The 18,308-nt window shown below is 52.4% G+C and overlaps 1 protein-coding gene and 1 pseudogene across 7 annotated transcripts in view; one reads left to right on the top strand and one right to left on the bottom strand.

Annotated features, from left to right (window-relative positions):
• The window catches only part of LOC148036231 (cilia- and flagella-associated protein 100-like), a 209,341-nt gene that overhangs the window by 29,660 nt on the left and 161,373 nt on the right, over window positions 1-18,308 (bottom strand). The window lies entirely within an intron of this gene.
• Window positions 6,283-7,285, top strand: LOC148036233 (uncharacterized; annotated as a pseudogene).

Raw genomic sequence — 18,308 nt, 5'->3', positions numbered from 1 at the left:
GCAAAGGGATGTAGTAATTGAGATCCTCTAACCTCCTCTGCTAATCCAAGTGTCATTTGTTGTGAAAACTGACCAACAAGCCTCCAAACCAATTTGCTCCTTGATTTGCTTCGGCATTGGCCTTCACCTTGCTCCTTGAAATATGGATTCAGCTCCAAATCTGATATGGGCTAGCTAGCTTCTTGAATCTCCTTGAAATTCCTCAATTTCAGCCAAGGTTGCCTTTCTACACCATACGATACTGATCGTTCTATATGGTACCATATGTATCTGTAGGGTTTCATACGGAAAAAAGGGCCCTCTTTGGCTGCTGTGCCTTTCCACATCTCCCCACATTCCACCTGCACTTTCTGCCTACGCGTCCTGCTTGCGTGGCACTTTTGGGGGGGGGTGGGAGGGGGGAAGCCTTGGATACCTCATCTCACCCCCTTCTCTAGCTATGCACTCCTCCCTAGCCCTCCTTGGATTCCATCCCGGTTGGCAGACCTATTTGATTGTTGACCCCTCTGACTGTTTGACCCTTCTCTCATCTACAAAAGGTGCTCCTCTCCTCCATACTTCCACACCAATTTAGCAAGCATTTGCCATTCTCATCTCCCTCTCTTGGATCTTAAATTGATTTGTGATTTATAATGCTCCAGCCCCTCACTCTCTCCTCTTTCCTGCACCCTATCAAGGCTCAAGGCTCAAGGCTCAAGGCTCTTCCATCTCCTCTCTCTCTTTGATGCCACGACAGCCTCCCATCAGGTGTCATTCTTTGATGCATCTGAGGATATGCTACAGGAGCAGGATGTGTCAGAGCTACAGCTAGAGAGGACATCTCAGGATATGGGGGAAGTCACCAAATATGGGAGATACTTGGTGGAGATGGGCATAGCACACAGGTTGGCCATTCTCAATGGGATGGCTAGATACCCCCTATCCGACGCCTTCACATGTTATCCTCACCGACACGGTGCCAGCACAATAGACTATGTTCTTGCTCTGCCGATGCTGATATCTCACATCTAGGACCTCTCAATATCCCCATGCCTTCTCCAAGTTGCAGTGGATCATGCCTATCTATCATTCACCATCGACCTCCAATTCACTGACACACAGACCCATCATGCAGCTCACCAACACTTGAGATACCTCTTTTCCAGAGAGACAGAGGATATCTATGAGGCGGAGATCCTTAGATTGTTACATGATGCAGACCCTGACGTTCCATTACAGGAGTTGACTCAGTAGTTCAGTGAGGCCCTACACATCGCTGCAGGTGTAGCCTCCTACACTCGACCCACGCAAAGAGCCTCCATTAGGGTGACACCTCGGAACAAGTGGTATGATGATGAGTGCCGTGAGATCAGAGCACGGCTTCAGAGAGGGATAGCATTAGGGTCCACTATCCACAGATAGGCACAGATACTCTTTAGACGCCTCACGTGGTGGAAGAAGAGAACATTCTTGGCCCAGCTAGAGTGAGACCTATATCAGTTATTCTTGAGTCATGACTCTAGAGAGGCTTGGAGGCTTTTCAGAGAGCATTGCCCGACTACACCTATTACGTCCACCGCTATATGGGAAGAGTATGCAGCTAGTCTTTATACTGTGGAGGGTCAGCCACCTCTTCCTGACCCATTTGAGCCTTGTCTAGAGACCACCACTTTCTTTACAGAAAGTAGGGTCCAAGAGGCCATTAACAGACTTAGTAGAGGAAAGGCACAAGATCATGATGGACTAGAAGCCGAGCACTTGATCCATGCTAGAGATTTGGCAGTAGGATTCCTAGCTTACATGTTTAATAGAGCCATGTGTGAAGGCCTACCAGAAAGTTGGAGCATGAACACTATTGTGCCTATCCTCAAGTCAAGGGACCCTACTCTACCCGGTAACTATCGAACTATCATGGTTGGGCATACATTGGCTAAGTTATATGATTCCATCCTTGAGCATGAGTTAAGCAGGTGGGCAGAGATATGGGGTCTTAGAGCACAGGGATAGGCTGGCTTTAGGAGAGGCTTCTCCACGTTGGATCACATCCTCACACTCCGAACCATCATTGAGGAGGGAAGGGCCCATGGTTGACGGACCTACTACTACTTGAGGACTTCCGCAAAGCCTTTGACACAGTATCGAGAGACAGGCTGATACATAGATTGCATGACATGGGAGTACCGAAAGAGCTCAGTTGGGATATTTTGAAACTGTATGAGAGAGTTGTGGGCAGAGTTTGGATATTTGAGGGCCTTTCGGCACCTATTTACTCCACCATTGGGGTGAAGTAGGGATGCCCCCTCTCTCCGACATTATTTGGCCTGTACATTGATGGGATTGCTGATTATATTTCACAGGAAGGAGATAGAGGAGCTCCACTAGTTGGCACTTGGATACCTCTCCTATAGTATGCAGATGACATTGTATTGATAGCTGACTCTCCAGAGGGTCTACAGAGACACTTGGATGCATTACACTCCTATACTTTGGATAGTGGGCTTTTAGTGAACCTTGGTAAAACCAAGGTGACGGTATTTAATACTACACCACAGTGGGTTAGGAGATCAGCACCTAAATTCACATATGGATCTGAGGAGCTAGAGTATGCGGCTGGTGTACTTGGAAGAACTCCTTGCACATCGTGTCTCCCTTCCGCGCCCAAAAGGCTGCTGAATTGCAGAAAGAGAACTCCAAGCGCCTGTCCTCTAGGCCAGCAATGGTTGCACGTGCGTGCACCTTCTGTGCGTGGAGGATGGGGTCCCCTGGTGCCTCCTGCAACAATCTCTGCGTAGCTGCCATGTCCTGCCGGAGTGCTTTCTCCTCCTCCTAGCATTGCTGCCTGGCCTATAGGGCTGCCTCTTGGCAAATTCTACTTGACTCAGCTAGGACCTCTGCGACCTCCTCTGCTATCCTGTCCCTCCTCACCCACTCTCTGGTCCAGATCTGCTCTATCTGTCTCGACACCTCCTCCCTCCTATAGATTGAGTCAGGGATCCGACAGGATCGTGTATCTAGGGCGGATGCTGGGGGATCAAGTGCCAAGAGAACCGGGCAGTGATCGGATAGTGTGGTACCTGCCAACTGCTCAATCTGGCCTTCGCGAGAACCTCCCCACTCTCCCACATAAAACCTGTCCAACCGCTCCAACAAGGCTCCACCTAGTCGCCTGTATCCCCAAGAAAAGTCCAACGAACTCTCCCTCTTGTGGAAGGCAGGGTCTTTCCAGGCATCCCGTGCTCCGACTGCAAGCAAAAAGACCTCCCATGCCTCCTGCTCCTCCCCAGCCATGCCTTGGTAGTTTCTTCCCCTGCCCTGCTAGTCCTCCAAAGCCTCCAGGTTGTTGAAATCTCCTCCAACAATCCAGGAGTCCACCTCAGGGAGTCCATTTACAATTTCCCCCCAAAACCTGCCGCGTGCCCAAACCTCCGTAGGGGCATAGACATTGAGGACTCCAACACACGAGTCCCCAATATCCAGTCTGATCCATAGAGCCCTTCCTGCCACTATCGTCCCGTGGTCTCGTACACAGGTGGTGAGACTCGGACCAATAGATGTGCATACGCCTCCGCTCTTGCCGTGGGCACCTATGGCTTGCTCCCAATAAGTATGTGAGCTGCCTGGCAGTACCTTCCCAACCCGCTGAGCCTGGGAGAGGGTGAGCTTGTGCTCCTGCAATAGCAAGATGTCTATCCGTCCGGTGAGGGCAGGCTGTAGCTCTTGTCAGACAATCAACTTCCTCGAGCCATGCACCCCACTGTAGTGGAGATTGTTCACATTCCAGGACAAGGTGTAGGCTCATGGGGAAACTTGTTACTGACCGAACAGGCATCTATTCGGCGTGGAAGCTACAGATGAGGAAGAGAGACTGCGAGGCGTGCATGTACGTTTTTCCGCTGGCCTGGATGGTGAGCTCCAGTCCCCCATGGTGGCCCTCGGCTGGACCATAGGGGTGATAGATGCTCCAGGTGGTACTATCAATACATCTATTAGCCATGGTGAAAACGACTCTGTACACTGGTAGAAGTGGGCCGCCTGTGCCGGGGGCCACGCAATCACATCCCTTGGTGCTCCCCACTGTGGGGGGGCTCGAAAGATAATGCTCAAATGCGGGACGTCGGCGCCAACCCACCAGTTAATGTCCATCATGCAGCCTGGCCATTGTTGTGCGAACACTGCTAGTCCTTCATCTCCCATCCATTGGGAGATGTGATCTGCCACCTGACTCTTCAATTCCTCCTCAATCTCTGTAGTCGTCCACTCCTCTGAGAAGGATGACTGGAAAAAGAAAGCGTAGTTTGGTCCATCTGGTGGTGCTAGTAGGTGGACCTTGCCCCTCCTTGACTTACGAACCACGAAGATCCCCACCTCTAGAGGTAGTGGGAACTCTCCGCGCTCCGCAACTCGCAGGTAAGACCATGGGCCACTGCGAAAAAACTCTTGTGGCAGTAGCTGTGTCTGTCTCGGGAAAGTAAGGCGGGTGACAGGGGCAGATGAGCTGGTGGCTGTGTGGACGGGGGGGGACTGCTGGTGTGTAGAGGAGGTAGGTGTGTGTGGCTCATCACCTCCTGTGGGAGGAGGGGGAGTGGGTCTGGGGGGGCTCAACTGACCCGGGTGCGGATCAGGGGGGGTGCTCGGTAGGGGGGGGGGGTGGGTGAGGGACCTGTGGGGGACTCCGGTGAGGCAATTTGTGGCTCATGTGGATAAAATGGGAGGGATTGGTCCTGCCGGGTGGGGCGGGCAGGGGGGGGCTCGTCCGCCATCACCCTGCTGACAAGGCTGGGCTTGAGGGGCTGGCTGCGCCCTCTCTGTCGCCTTTGGACCCTTGTGAAACCGTCGGCATCCACTTGTAGACCTGTAGGCGGAGCCGCCTTGGCCCAGTCACAATGACCAGCTGCCTGAAGGAATGCCCGCCTGCCTCAATCTCTAGGAACTGTGGGATATTCTTGACCTCCATTGCCACCCGTACCTTTGGGACCCCTGCCGCTGTCATTGCATCCATGAAGGACGCAGGAAGGACAGTGCCGAAGAGCCTCCCGAAGTCTTCCACTAACTGGCGGTACTCAATCGCTAGGCCGGGGAAGAGGAGGGTGACCAGGTGCTGAAGAAACCTGTTGTGGAGTGCAAACGCCTCCACCGTGAAGCCGCTGTACCAAGGGACCATGTATATGACCCCCTTCGTGGATGCATAAGGTGAACTAGCGAGTAGCTCGCGAGCTGCGTTTGCCGAACTGAGGCAGACCATGAAGATCCCTTGGCCCAACAGGACCGCCTCCATGATCTGTGCCGAGCCGATGCTCAGCGTGGAGTGGAGCCAGTCCCGAAGCTGGGCCCTAGTTGGGGAATGTCCTATTACCTGATCATAGATTGCTGTTTCCATTAGTTCCAGCTCCTTAGCTCAGACGGCTAAGAGCTGCTCCTCAAAGAGGATTACGCGCAAGGTGTTCGACTGGGGGCACTCGGTGAGTATGCCGGTGTTTGACCAAAGGTTTCCATTGCCCATCCCTATTGGGAGAACCTACCTATTGCGCTGCTATGTCGCTGAATGGGGAGTTGCTACAGGGGGAGGGAGCAACTGGAGGGGAAGGGAAGAAGAAAAAAGGGGGGGGGGGGGGGGGGGTTTCTGTTTTCAATGGCGGTGGTGTTGCAGACTGATCGCGGGCCAGGCCTCTCGTCAAGGCAGCACTCGGGGGGGGGGGGGGGGGGGGGATTAGGGCGGATCGGACGGCGCACACAAGTAACTGATAGCGGCTTGGCGGGGGGGGGGGCGGCGGAGGCGGTCAACCCAGGGGACAGCCAAGCAAGAGGGGGAACAGGCGGCCGTTACACACCTTGGGAGAGGACGCGCGAGCCGAACAGAGAGGCGCGAGCAGTGCCACGACCAGTCGGGCAGTGTGCAGGACAGTCGGACAGCATGCAGGCCAGTCGGACAGCGTGCAGGACAGTCAGACAGTCGGACAATCACGTATCAGGCAGGGGGACAACAACGCGACTTGTAGGCGGAACTCAAAAGCGCAAGTGGTGAGTAAATGTGTGTATGTGGATTCTTATACATACCTGGGAGTCTTATTCACAGGGCCCACCTTTTCTATGTGAGAGGCAGCAGACACTAGATTGACTTGCGAATACACAGCACTAGGTGGTTTGGAGAGGATGTGCTCATAGGTGCAATTCCAAGAACCCCGCACCAAGCTATGGCTCTTCGATACACTCGTCACATCCACACTACTTTATGGAGTACAGATATGGGGGCCTAGTCTTGACCACCGTAGTAGATCAGGGCGCACTTATGATGGATGGAGGTTGATGGAGAAACCCCTAGGAAAATGTAAGGCCTCAGTGCCACATGAGATCATCAGCCTATGGGACTTACCCAGACAAAGATATGCACAGTTGGCCTTTAAGTCCTCCAGGCAGCTTGCCAGAGAGGGTGATACTTCATGTTGGTATGCACAGATGTCGGCCTGGTTTGAGCTACATGGCTTTAGCATGGACAAGTTACCCCCCTTCCAGTACTCCCTTGATGCACCATCTCTTGATCTGAGCAGGTTAGAGATTCGCAAGATCATTAGGATGGATCTTATCCAGCTGGATATTAGGCGGACATGGTTGATGACAAGGTAGGAGCTAGGGACAAAGATGGCTTTCTACCGCGAGCATTTCCTTCATACTATAGATGATGGATTTATTGTTCGCCCAAGATACATGGACACCCACCTATCCCATGGGATCAGATGTACTATTGGCCAGTTGCACACCTCCTCACATCAGCTAGAAATTGAGACTTGGTAGATATAGATCCATCCCACCAGAGGAGCGCATGTGCTAGATATGCCAATTAGATCCAGAGACAGAGAAGCGTTATATTTGCCATTGCCCAGCGTATTATGAGGTCCATGGTCGTTTCCACTGTCTCTTTAGAGACGGATTTGGACCACTATCCAAAGTCATGGATTTTACCAATCAGTGATGCCTTGGCCTCTTTCTTCTCAAGATACGACGACTTCATGACATGCGCCTCAGGAGTACAGCTACTCTAGGACACCGAGGCCCTTCACAGAGGCAGCTCATAGACTTCTTTGCAAAGGAGACTCAGAAGACTTCAATACAGTTACAGCCACGGTCCACACAAGAGCCTCTTTCACCACCACAGTCCACACACAGACAAGGAGTACTGATTGATCGAGCCGTTCAGCTTAGCCGATCTAGATGTCCTAGGCCTCGACACAGACACCGACAACACCTTCATAGGCGGATATAGGGGATTATTGCTCGGCGGGCTAGAGCTAGGCCCTCCATACCCACATGAGATTGTACCATTTTGGAGCTCATTGTTACTAGATAGAGCTCTATGTTTTATACATAGCCATAGTTAGTTTCCTTTCTTATTCTCCTTGTGCTACCAATGGAGACACAACCCCCCCGGCAAGAGGGAGCAAGAGGGCGAGCGCCACCCCCCCGGCAGAGCACCATGCACTCCCCCCCTCCTCGCCCTACCCGACATGACCACAGACCTACACATCCACCCCCCACGGAGGCGTCACAAGCCGCCTCACCCGAGGGCCCACATCCCCCACCCCCAAACCCCCCCCCCCCCCCCCCCCTGACCCTTGTCCAGACCCCCCCCCCCTCCTCCAGAGCTACCGGGTCCCCCCCCACACCCACCGTGTGTCTTCGACCACCCCACAATCCCTCAATCCTCCCCCTTCCCACCATCACCCCTGCTGACCAGCGCGGAGAGTTCCCACTACCCCTAGAGGTGGGAATCTTCATGTTACGCAAGTCTAGGAGTGGCAAGGTCCATCTACTAGCACCACTGGATGGACCAAACTATGCCTTCTTTCTTCATACCTCTCACGCTGGAGACTATATGATGACTCAGATAGAGGAGGAGGTGAAGAGCCATGTAGCAGACCACATCTCCCAGTGGATGGGAGAAGGTGGCCTAGCACTTTTCTCCCATCAATGGCATTATCTTTTGAGCCTTGCCGCAGTGGAGAGCACCAATGGATATGATCGAGTGGCCCTTGGCACAGGTGGCCCATTTCTACCAATGTATGGAGTCTCACCTCTCAGCTTGGTTGATAGATGCCCTGGTGGTACCACCAGGCGCATCGATCACCCCCATGGTCTTCCTGAGGGCTACCATGGGGGAATGGAGTTCACCGTCCAGGCCAGCAGCGAAGCGTATACGCATGCCTCATAGCTCCTCTTCTTGGCTAGTAGCTTTCACACCGAACAGATGCTTGTTTGGTCAGTCACAGGTCTCCCTATGAGTTTACACCTTGCATCCTGGAATGTGAATAGCCTCCACTATAGTGGGGCACATGGTTCCAGGAAGTTGATTGTTCCGTAGGAGCTGCAGCCTGCCCTTGTCGAACGAATTGGCATCTTACTTACACAGGAGCCCAGGCCCAGTGGGTAGGGAAGGTACTCCCGAGCAGTTCACACACTTACCGGGAGCACGCCATCGGTACCCACAACAGGAGTGGAGGCGTATGCACCTCTATTGGCCCGAGCCTCACCGCCTGTGTACGAGACCACGAGACGATAGTGGCAGGGAGGGTTCTATGGTTCACATTGAATATTGGGAACTTGTGTCTTGGAGTCCTCAATGTTTATGCCCCTACTGAGGTTAGGGCACACACTAGGTTCTGGGTGGAGATCACAGCAAGACTCCCAAAGGTGGACTCCTGGATTGTTGAAGGAGACTTTAACAACCTAGAGACTTTAGAGGACCAGTAGGGCAGAGGCATAAACTACCAAGGCATGGCTGGGGAAGAGTAGGAGGCATGGGAGGTCTTTCTACTGACAGTAGCAGCACGCGATGCTTGAAAAGACCCTGCCTTCCCACAGGAGGGAGAGGTCCTTGGACTTCTCTTGGGGATATAGGCGGCTAGGTGGAGTCCTGCTGGAGTAGTTGGACAGGTTCTACGTGGGAGAGTGGGGATGCTCTCGTGGAGGCCAAGTAGGGCACTTGACGAGTATCATGTTGTCCGATCATTGCCTGGTTCTCCTAACACTTGATCCCCTAGCATTTGCCCTAGACACACGATCCTGTCAGATCCTTGACTCAATCTATAGGAGGGAGGAGGTGAAGAGACAGATTGAGCAGATTTGGACCACAGAGTAGAGCAGAGGGACCAGATCGCAGAGAAGGTTGCAGAGGTCCTAGCTGAGTCGAGCAGTATCTGCTAGGAGGCAACCCTACAAGCAAAGCAGCAAAGCTGGGAGGAGGAGAGAGCACTCCGGCAGGACCTTGCAGCCACGCAGAGATTATTATAGAAGGCACTAGGGGATCCCACCCTCCACGCATAGGAGGTGTGCAAGCGAGCAGCCATTGCTCGTCTAGAGGACATGCGCTTGGAGTTCTCATTCCACACCTCAGCAGCCTTCTAGGCATGGAAGGGGAACACGATGTGCAAGGAGTTTTTCTAGATGCAACCTTCAGGATCAATATGCGAGGACTCGTTCTAGCCCAAATGAGGTGATGGAGATTACCACTTACTACTACAAACCACCTTTCCTACAGGAGATAGCCTCAACTAGAGGACAACGATGTAGATAGCAAGTCTGGGATCACATCCTGTCCCTCGTCACAGAGGAGATGGGATGCTCCCTCCTAGCTCCCTTCACAAAGAAGGAACTAGAGAAGAATTTCCATACATTGGGCGGGCAGAAATGCTCGGGAGAGGATGGCCTCTCTAAGGCCTTCTTCACTACCTATTGGGAGGTGGTGAAGGACCCCTTACAACTGATGGCCTTCCAGGAGATTTTCAGTTCAGGGAAAATGCCAGGGAGTCTTTCGGCAGGCCTCACCAATCTTTTCCCCAAAGGGGGAGACCGTTTGGAGCTTTCCCAGTGGAGACCGATCACCTTATTGTCAGTGGCCTATAAGGCATTGGCAAAGATGATTGGTGGGCGACTCCGCCCTGTGCTTCCAGACATCATTCATGACATATAGACATGCTTTGTCCAGAATAGGAGCATCCTAGACAATGTATTTACCTTCTTTGAGGCGACAAAATGGGCTCAGCACAGTGGGCAGGGACTGGCCGTACTACTCTTGGACTTCGAGAAAGCCTATGACAGGTTGGTGGACTGGGATTTCCTAGAGGGCACCATGGCAAGGTTGGGCTTCCCCCAGGCATGGATCCGCGAGGTCTCCTCACTTTACAGATCCGCTACCAGCAAGGTTCTCATAGGTGGTAGGCAAGGGGAAGAGTTTCGGCTAGAGAGATTGGTTCGACAGGGCTGCCCCCTCGCCCTATACTTGTTATTACTCTTTGCAGAGGCGATGTCTCACTTCCTCAGGTCACGTGTGAGCAGGTTACGCAGCCTTTGACTTCCAATGAGAGAGGAGACGGAGTTGCTAGACTCAGAGTATGCAGATGATACAACACTCTACATAGAGAACGATGAGTTGATGCTCGAGAGAGTGACACTGGCCCTTGAGGAATTTTGTACTGCAGCGGGAGTGAAAATGAATTGGTGAAAGTCGGTTATAGACCCAGACTCTAGCACAGAGTGGGGCGTCCACTTGGGATTTAGATGGGTAACAGACCGGGTGACAGAGTGTCTGTTACCTAGGGTTCCAAGTGGGACTCCACATCACTCCCGCCCGGCAGTTTCTTCCAGTCCTTGACTCTATTCGGAGGAAACTGACCTCCTTGAGTACTGCTCGCCTCTCCCTAGCAGGCCGAGCACTGGTGGTTAACTAGGTCCTCTTAGTGATAGCTTGGTACATCGCCTTGTGATGGTGCTTCTCCTCATCCTACGTAGTTTAGCTTCGCCGCCTAGTGCGGAACTTCCTTTGGTCCGAGTTAGATGGTTCCAAGGATTCCAGGGCCAAGATGGCGTGGGCGACCATCATCCGGCATTGGTCAAAGAGAGGACTTGGGATCATAGACCGAGAGTATCAGAGTATGGGGCACAGATTGGCGAGGGGCCCCACATCCAGTGGGCTGGGGTTGGAAGGCCGGCCCAGCTCGTACCATCAAGACATGTCGGGAGGTGTACAGGATGTTGGACGAGGAGGTGCTGTAGCGAGTATGAGGCTCCCAGAGAGGAGGTGAGTTGAGGAGAAGAGAGATAGATGTAGCAATACCTCACGAGTGGCTTGCTCCCCCGATACGGGAGCCGGTAGAGCTCGGGGAGGTATGGGCCGCTAAGTTCTTACCAGCAAGTATCCCCCTACAGGTGGCAGGTAGAGTGGGCGACGCTCCACATGAGACCTTCATCGTGCAGGAGGGCCGGCGTCTAGCCCTTGATAGAGGGTAGCAGGATGAGGGGACAGCTGTCCTTTCATGGAGGAGGATTTGGGTGATTGGCCTTCAAGGGAAGACATGGCGGCTAGGACCCTTATGTCTTCTGGGAGGAGCTCATGGAGTGGCACCTCTGGATCTGGGAGGGCAGGCCACTTGATTGGCACAGTCACCGAGGTTCTTGGAGTACATAGCCAGGATTGGAAGACACATATTGATGTAGGAGGATATGGATTGGGTGCTGTCATATAGTAGGCACTAGGCGGTGCACAGCATCACGGAGGCTTTCCGACGAACCTTCTAGCGCCGCCTATGGGATAGCTGGAGGCCGAGGAGAGTATCGTATTTCTTATGGCTGGTGGCACATGGAGGCCCGGCGGTGGGAAGTTGGCTAGCCCAAATGCAAAAGTAGGGAGGTTGTTAACACTGCATACAGCAACCTCTGGAAACTCCAAAGCATTGTGTTTGGTCGTGTGAGGCAGCGCAGCTCGTGTGGAGAGGAGCATGCCGCATCCTCTGCCGTATAGCACCCAGCCTTGGATGTATCTCATGGGGAGCTTTCTGCTTGCAGGTTGTCACCTTCTGTATAAGGCCGGGATGCAGGATACGATATTCATTATTGAGGCAGGGTTGTGCGTAGTGGTCGGTTTGGAGGTTCTACCCATTCGCTAGGTACTGGAGCCCACAACAGATTGCTCTGAGGTATGGGAGATCATAGGGAGTCTTATTGGATGGCATATCTGGAAGGCAAGGTGCCAGGAGGCTTTTGGCGGAGAGAGACTTTCAGTATAGGCGACCTTAGCAAAGCTTTGGACCTCCATCATCCACTTCCTCCGCGGCCAATGGGATGAGGTGCAAGGCGAGTCCAAGACTCGTCAGGAGCTCCGTTGTCATTTCGTGCGCAGTTGGGGCGGCCAAGATCTGTTTTTGTGATGCAGGCAGGCAGCCCTGGATGGCGATACATCCCCCCTCCATGGCTTCTTGCTCCCATCCCACCTAGACTGCCCTGAGAGGCTTGTACGTCTGATATATCTGCGACTCTGCATCAACTTCAGCTAGTCTGTTGAGCATGAGCCCTTGTATTCAGGTTTTTTCTGGAGTAAAATAATTAGCCACACTTTATTTGTAAAAAAGAAAACTTTATCCCGATCCTCTCCCTCTCTTTCAACTTTCAAGTTTCAAGAGTCAAGACTCAAGCATCTCACTCTCCCTCTCTCTCTCACTCTCCCCTAGACCTCTCCATGTATCATCGGAACTATGACTAGTGAGAAGCACGAGGCCTTCAATTTGCACGCGATCCATGTGGAGAGGGACACAAAGAAGTCCAATTCGCACCATTGGACGTGCAAGTATTGTGGGAAGTGCTATACAAGTGGTGCAACCCGACTTCTCCAACATCTTTCCAAGGCGGGAAGGTAAGATGCTCCATGCAAGGAGATCCTTCAAAACATCGCGGATGAGATTCTTGCCAAGATGAGAGGGGGATCCACAAGAGGAGAAAGTGGCTTATCCACACCAACTCCTATGCCTACTAATGAGGAAGCATCGAATATGGGTGTATCTTCAACTGACACAGAAGAGGCCTTTACCATCGGTGGTGGGGACTCCACATCCGCATCTAGCTCTGGTAAAAGACAAAGAGTGGAGGCTCATGCGGCACCGGAGAGACAATCCTCTCTCTCTCAAGCTCCCGGTTATGTGTGTGGATCGGTTGCCTTTCTTAGAGAAAGACCATGACTTGCGGACATTGAAATTGCATGCAAGGTATTTGAGTGCAATCTTGCATTGAATGTCCTAAAGCAAGAGCAATGGTAAAATATGGTAAAAGCCATTGCCAATGTGGGTCCATGTGAAGGATGGACCAGTGTCACATACGACAACATGAGGACGAAAAAGACTGATAAAGAAAAGGAGAGGATTGACAAAGCCCTTGATCCTATTCGGGCTGCATGGATAAAATATCGTTGCTCCATTCTTACTGACAGATGGAGTGATCATAAAAAACAGGGCATTATCAACATACTCGTCTCACGTCCACTTAGCACTTACTTTTTGTGGGCCGTAGATACCAGCAAGAGGGGAAGGAAAATGATGGGCGCATTCATCTACCACCACATTTGGCAAGCTATCATTGAGGTATGCATTGCCTTTTAAATTTGTTTCACATTCTTTCATTATGATTTATGTATAACTATCTATCTCCCTATTCTCTCTAATATCTATCATGATTCTCTCTTTCCCCCCAAGCCCCAAGCCCCAATCCCCATCTCTCTCTTTTTTTTTTGCAAGTAAAATGTGGCTGATTATATTACTCAAAAAAACTGATTATAGTGGAGTGCTCATGCTCAACAGACTAGCTGGAGCTGATGAAAGTCACAAGTACATCATGTATACAAGCCTCTCAAGGTGGTCTAGGGTGATGGGGGCAAGAAGCCATGGAGGGGGGTTGTATCGCCATCTAGGGCTGCCTGCCTGCATCACGAAAAACAGGACTTCCCGCCCCAAGTGTGCATGAGATGACATCAGACCTCCTAACGAGCCATGGATTCGCCCTGCACCTGATCCCATCGGCCGCAGAGGGAGTGGATGATGGAGGTCAGAGCTCTGCTAAAGTCGCCTGTACTGAAAGTCTCTCTTCGCGGAAAGCCTCGTGACACCGCACCTTCCAGATATGCTAACCAGTAAGACCCCCTATGATCTCCCATACCTCAGAGTAGTCTACTGTGGGCTCCAGTACCTGGCAGATGGGTAGAGCCTCCAAACCGACCACTGCGCACAACCCTGCCTCAATAATGAATATCGTGTCTTGCATCCCAACCTCATACAAAAGATGGCGGCCCTGGCTGATTGCTTGCCAGCAAAAAGCTCCCCATGAGATACATCCAAGGCTGGGTGCTATACGGCGAAGGATGCGGTATGCACCTCTCCACACGAGCTGCACCACCTCACACGACCAAAGGCAGTGCTTTGGTGTTTCCAGAGGCTACTGTGTGCAGCGCATATAACCTCCCTCCTGCTGCATTTGGACAAGCCAACTTCCCACCACCAAGCCTCCATGTGCCACCAGCCATAATAAATACGATACTCTCCTTGGCCTCCAACTATCCCATAGGCAGCGCTAGAAGTTCTGTCGGAAAGGCTCCGTGATGCCCTGCTCTGCCCAGTGCCTGCTACGTGATGGCGCCCAATCCATATCCTCCTGCATTAGTACGTGTCTACCAATCCTGGCAATGTACTTCAAGAACCTCAGTGGCCTCTTGGCGACCGCTGTGGCCGGCCATAGTCACTCTCCCGGGTCCCACTCCAGCTCATCAAGTGGCATGCCCTCCTAGATCTAGAGGCGCCACTCCCTGACCTCCTGCCCGAAGACAAAAGGGTCCACCAACCGCCATGTCTTCCCCTGAAGGCCAATCACCCGGATTCTCCTCCATGAAAGAACAGCTAACCCCTTATCCTGCTGTCCTCTATAAAGGGCCAGACGCCCCCCCTGTACGGTGAAGAGGGTCCCAGGTGGAGCGCCGCCCACTCTACCTGCCAGCTGTAGAGGGATGGATACCTGCTGGTGAAAATCTAGCGGCCCATACCTCCCCGAGCTCTATTGGCTCTCATCTCCAGGGAGCAAGCCACTCTTAAGATATTGCTGCGTCTAATTCCCTTCTCCTTAGCTCCACTCCTCTTTGCCAGCCTAATACTCGTTGCAGCACCTCCTCGTCCACCATCTTGTACACCTCCCGCCATGTCCTGATGGTACGAGCCGGGCCGGCTTCCCAGCCAGCCCATTGGATGTGGAGGCACTTGCCAATCTGTGCTTCTTCCCGTGACCTGGGGGTTCCAAATTACTGGCTGACGATCTATCTCCTCCTCGCAACCTGGGGGCCTCTGGATTAGGGCCTTACGAAGGCTCTGCCACACACGGATCAAGCTGCATAGGAAAGGTGATCTGGGCGGAGTGATCTGGGCTGATGTGAAGATCCATCTCAGGGACGGCCTCCACTCACCGCCAAGCCTTGGCCTACAGTCCTAAAGACCCTCCTGCAATAGGACCTTCCATGTCTGCCTTTTTGGTGTGAGGCCGCGGACAACTAGCTTGCCCAAAAGGGCCATACTCTGGGTCTATGATTCCTAGGCCTCCCTCTGACCGATGCCGTATGATGGTCGCCCACGCCACCTTGGCCCTAGAATCCCTGGAGCCGTTTGACCAGGACTAAAGGAAATTCCGTGCTAGGCCGCGAAGTTGCACTACGCAAGATGAGGAGAAGCACCAACATGAGATGATGTACCAGGCGTTGCTAGGAGAACCTGGTTAACCACTAGGGCACAACCTGCTGGTGTGAGGAGGATGTAGGCGTGTGTGGCTCATCACCTCTTGTGGGAGGGGGGGGGGGGTGTGGGGTCTGGGGGGGTTCAACTGAACCGGGGGCAGATCGGGGGGGAGGGGAGGGTGCTCGACAGGGGTGGTGGTGGGGGGAAGAAGATCAAGAGATGGGGGATGGTCAGAGGTATGTGGCGGGTGTGGGGGGCGGCTGATGGCCCCGGAAAGGGGGGGATGTGGGCTCGGGTTATAGGGTGGGTGGGTGTGGAGACTGTGAGATCTCAGGTGAGATAGTCTGTGGCGCGGGTGGTGGATGTGGGGGGCTGTGGTCCTGTCGGGTGGGGCGGGCAGGGGGGGCTGTGGAGTGCTTTGCCGAGGGGATGTCGTTCTCCTGCTCCCTATTGTCGAGGCTGCATTTGAGGAGTTGACTGTGGCCCTCCTTGCCGTCTCCCTCTTTGTCGTCTCTGGGCTCGTGTGAAGCTGTCAACGTCCACCTGCGGGCCTGTCGGCGGAGCCGCCTTGGCTTCGAAGCATGTACAGTCTGCTACCTGATGTCCAAAGTCATGATAGCGTAGGCACTGCCCTGGTTGCCCGGTCATAGTGACATGTTGCCTAAAGGAGTGACCTCTTGCCTCAATCTCCAAGAACTTCGGCATACTCTTTGTGTCTTTCACGGCCACTCGTACCTTGGGGGCTCCTATAGCTGTCACTGCATCCGTGAAGGAGGTAGGAAGAACTGTACCGAAGAGCCAACCAAAGTCCTCCACTAATTGGTGGTACTCTACTGCCAGTCCGAGGAAAAGTAAAATGACTGGGTGTCTGAGAAATCTATTGTGGAGCTCAAATGACTCCACTCTGAAGCCACTGTACCAGGGAACCATGTGAATGATCTCCTTAGGGCGAGCTCTCCACTAACTCACGAGCAGCGTTTGCAGAGGTGAGACGAGAACCATGAAGATCCCTCGGCCCATGAGGACTGCCTCCAGGATCTACACTGTGCCAATGTGCAGCGTGGAGTGAAGCCAATTCCAAAGCTGGGCCCTAGATGGAGAGTGTCCTATTACCGGACCGAAAATCGTTGTTTCTTTAAGCTCCAGCTCTGTAGCATGGACGACCAAGAGTTGTTCCTTAGAGAGGACAACAAGCAAGGTGTTTGCAGAATGCACCGGCGTCTGACCACAGGTTTCCATTGTGCATCCCTACTGAGAACCTACCAATCACACTACTGTATTGTTGGAGGGGGGAGTATTGCTGCAAATGGAGGGAGCAAGCGGGGGAGGGAGGGGGGGGGGGGGGGGGGAGGAGGGCGATGGCGAGGAAGGGGGGGGGGGGGATTCTGTTTTTTGATGCCGATAGAGGCACCGAGCGCCACAGATGACGGCATGGGGGGCCTACAGGCAGGTGGCCGCAGGGTAAAGGAGATGGGAGACAACGTGGATGAGGTACTAGGGCAAGGGGGGGGGTTACCAGGCAGGGAGAAGCAACAATACGAAGGAGGTGACTAGGCATGGGGGGGGGGGGGGGGGGGGGGGGAGCGCAGGGGAGGTAGCGCTATGGGCGGAGAACTGGTGAGAGGGAGAGGCATAGCGCGCTGCGTGGAGAAGCAGGTGGGAGAAACGGGGGTTTAGAGGGCTCTATGCTAGTGAAGATATATACCTCTATTGTGGAGTATGAGTTGAGTTGTTGGGCTGAAACAAAGGGGATATGGTTTGCAGGACAAGCTGGCTTCTGCCAAGGATACAATAAATTAGACCATATATTCACATTGAGGGCCTTGATTGAGGAGGGACGATCACAAAGGCAAAAAATCTATTGTTATTTCGTGGATTTCCACAAAGCTTTTGATACAGTACCACGTTGTCATGCCACTACGTGCACACCGTGTAAAAAAATCTAGAGTGTGGCTTTCTTTTTAGATTTAGAGAGCCAATGCTACTTTAGCCACTAGTGTTAGTGTCCATGGTTCAAAATATTAGATTTTTTGGGACAAGTTTTTAATCAATTTTTTATATTCTAGATATTATTTCTTGTAAAAAACCATAAAAATATATACAACTTCTAGATTAGGATGACATGTAAAAGAAAGCATGTAGCTTTCAGCCAATTTGAGAGGATTTTATGTAAAAAGAGAGATTGACGAAATCGCGCGATACGCAATTGCTGTTTTTAGGCAATGAACAACACTCCAAAGTGGGAGATAAAGGAGTGATCTGGCAGAATTCTGACTAGGCGTCCTGGTATTTAACCCCCTTTTCGGAGCTAATGGAGGCATCAGATTGGCGATCTAAGCAGCATAGAGGAATGTATTATTTTGTATACCATTTTGTCTATTAGAGTTATATTTTCTCATAATACTGAAATAAACTGACAGGCTTCATCTCTGTTAGTATTCTTCTATATTTTCTAATTCTTTTTGGGAGTATTCTTCTACATCTTCAATCTCTTCGAACCCCTTCTCTTCCATCTACTCCTCTCCCTAAATCTACCTTTGCCCTGTTGTCTCTTATCTTCAAGAACTTGGCTTGAAACCTTCAACCCTTCTCTTATCTCTACCATCTCTGGAGTCTAAGCTCTTGAATCCCCATACATTCTTCTCTTGCCAAACCCCTTTGGTGAACCCGACGTGAAGGTCGGTGTAAGAGAACTCCAAGATGGGGGATTCTTCAGGAGATACTCGACAACAATTGGTGCACATACTGCAGCAGACTCAACAACAACAAATCCAAATGCTACAACAACAACAACAACAAAGGCAA

The sequence above is a fragment of the Lygodium microphyllum genome, chromosome 5 (assembly GCF_053477565.2).
Source record: "Lygodium microphyllum isolate KBCC chromosome 5, Lygodium_microphyllum_v1.1.10, whole genome shotgun sequence".
Taxonomy (NCBI): domain Eukaryota; kingdom Viridiplantae; phylum Streptophyta; class Polypodiopsida; order Schizaeales; family Lygodiaceae; genus Lygodium; species Lygodium microphyllum.
Note: the sequence above shows the minus strand (reverse complement) of the source record. Positions and strands in the feature narration are given on the sequence as shown.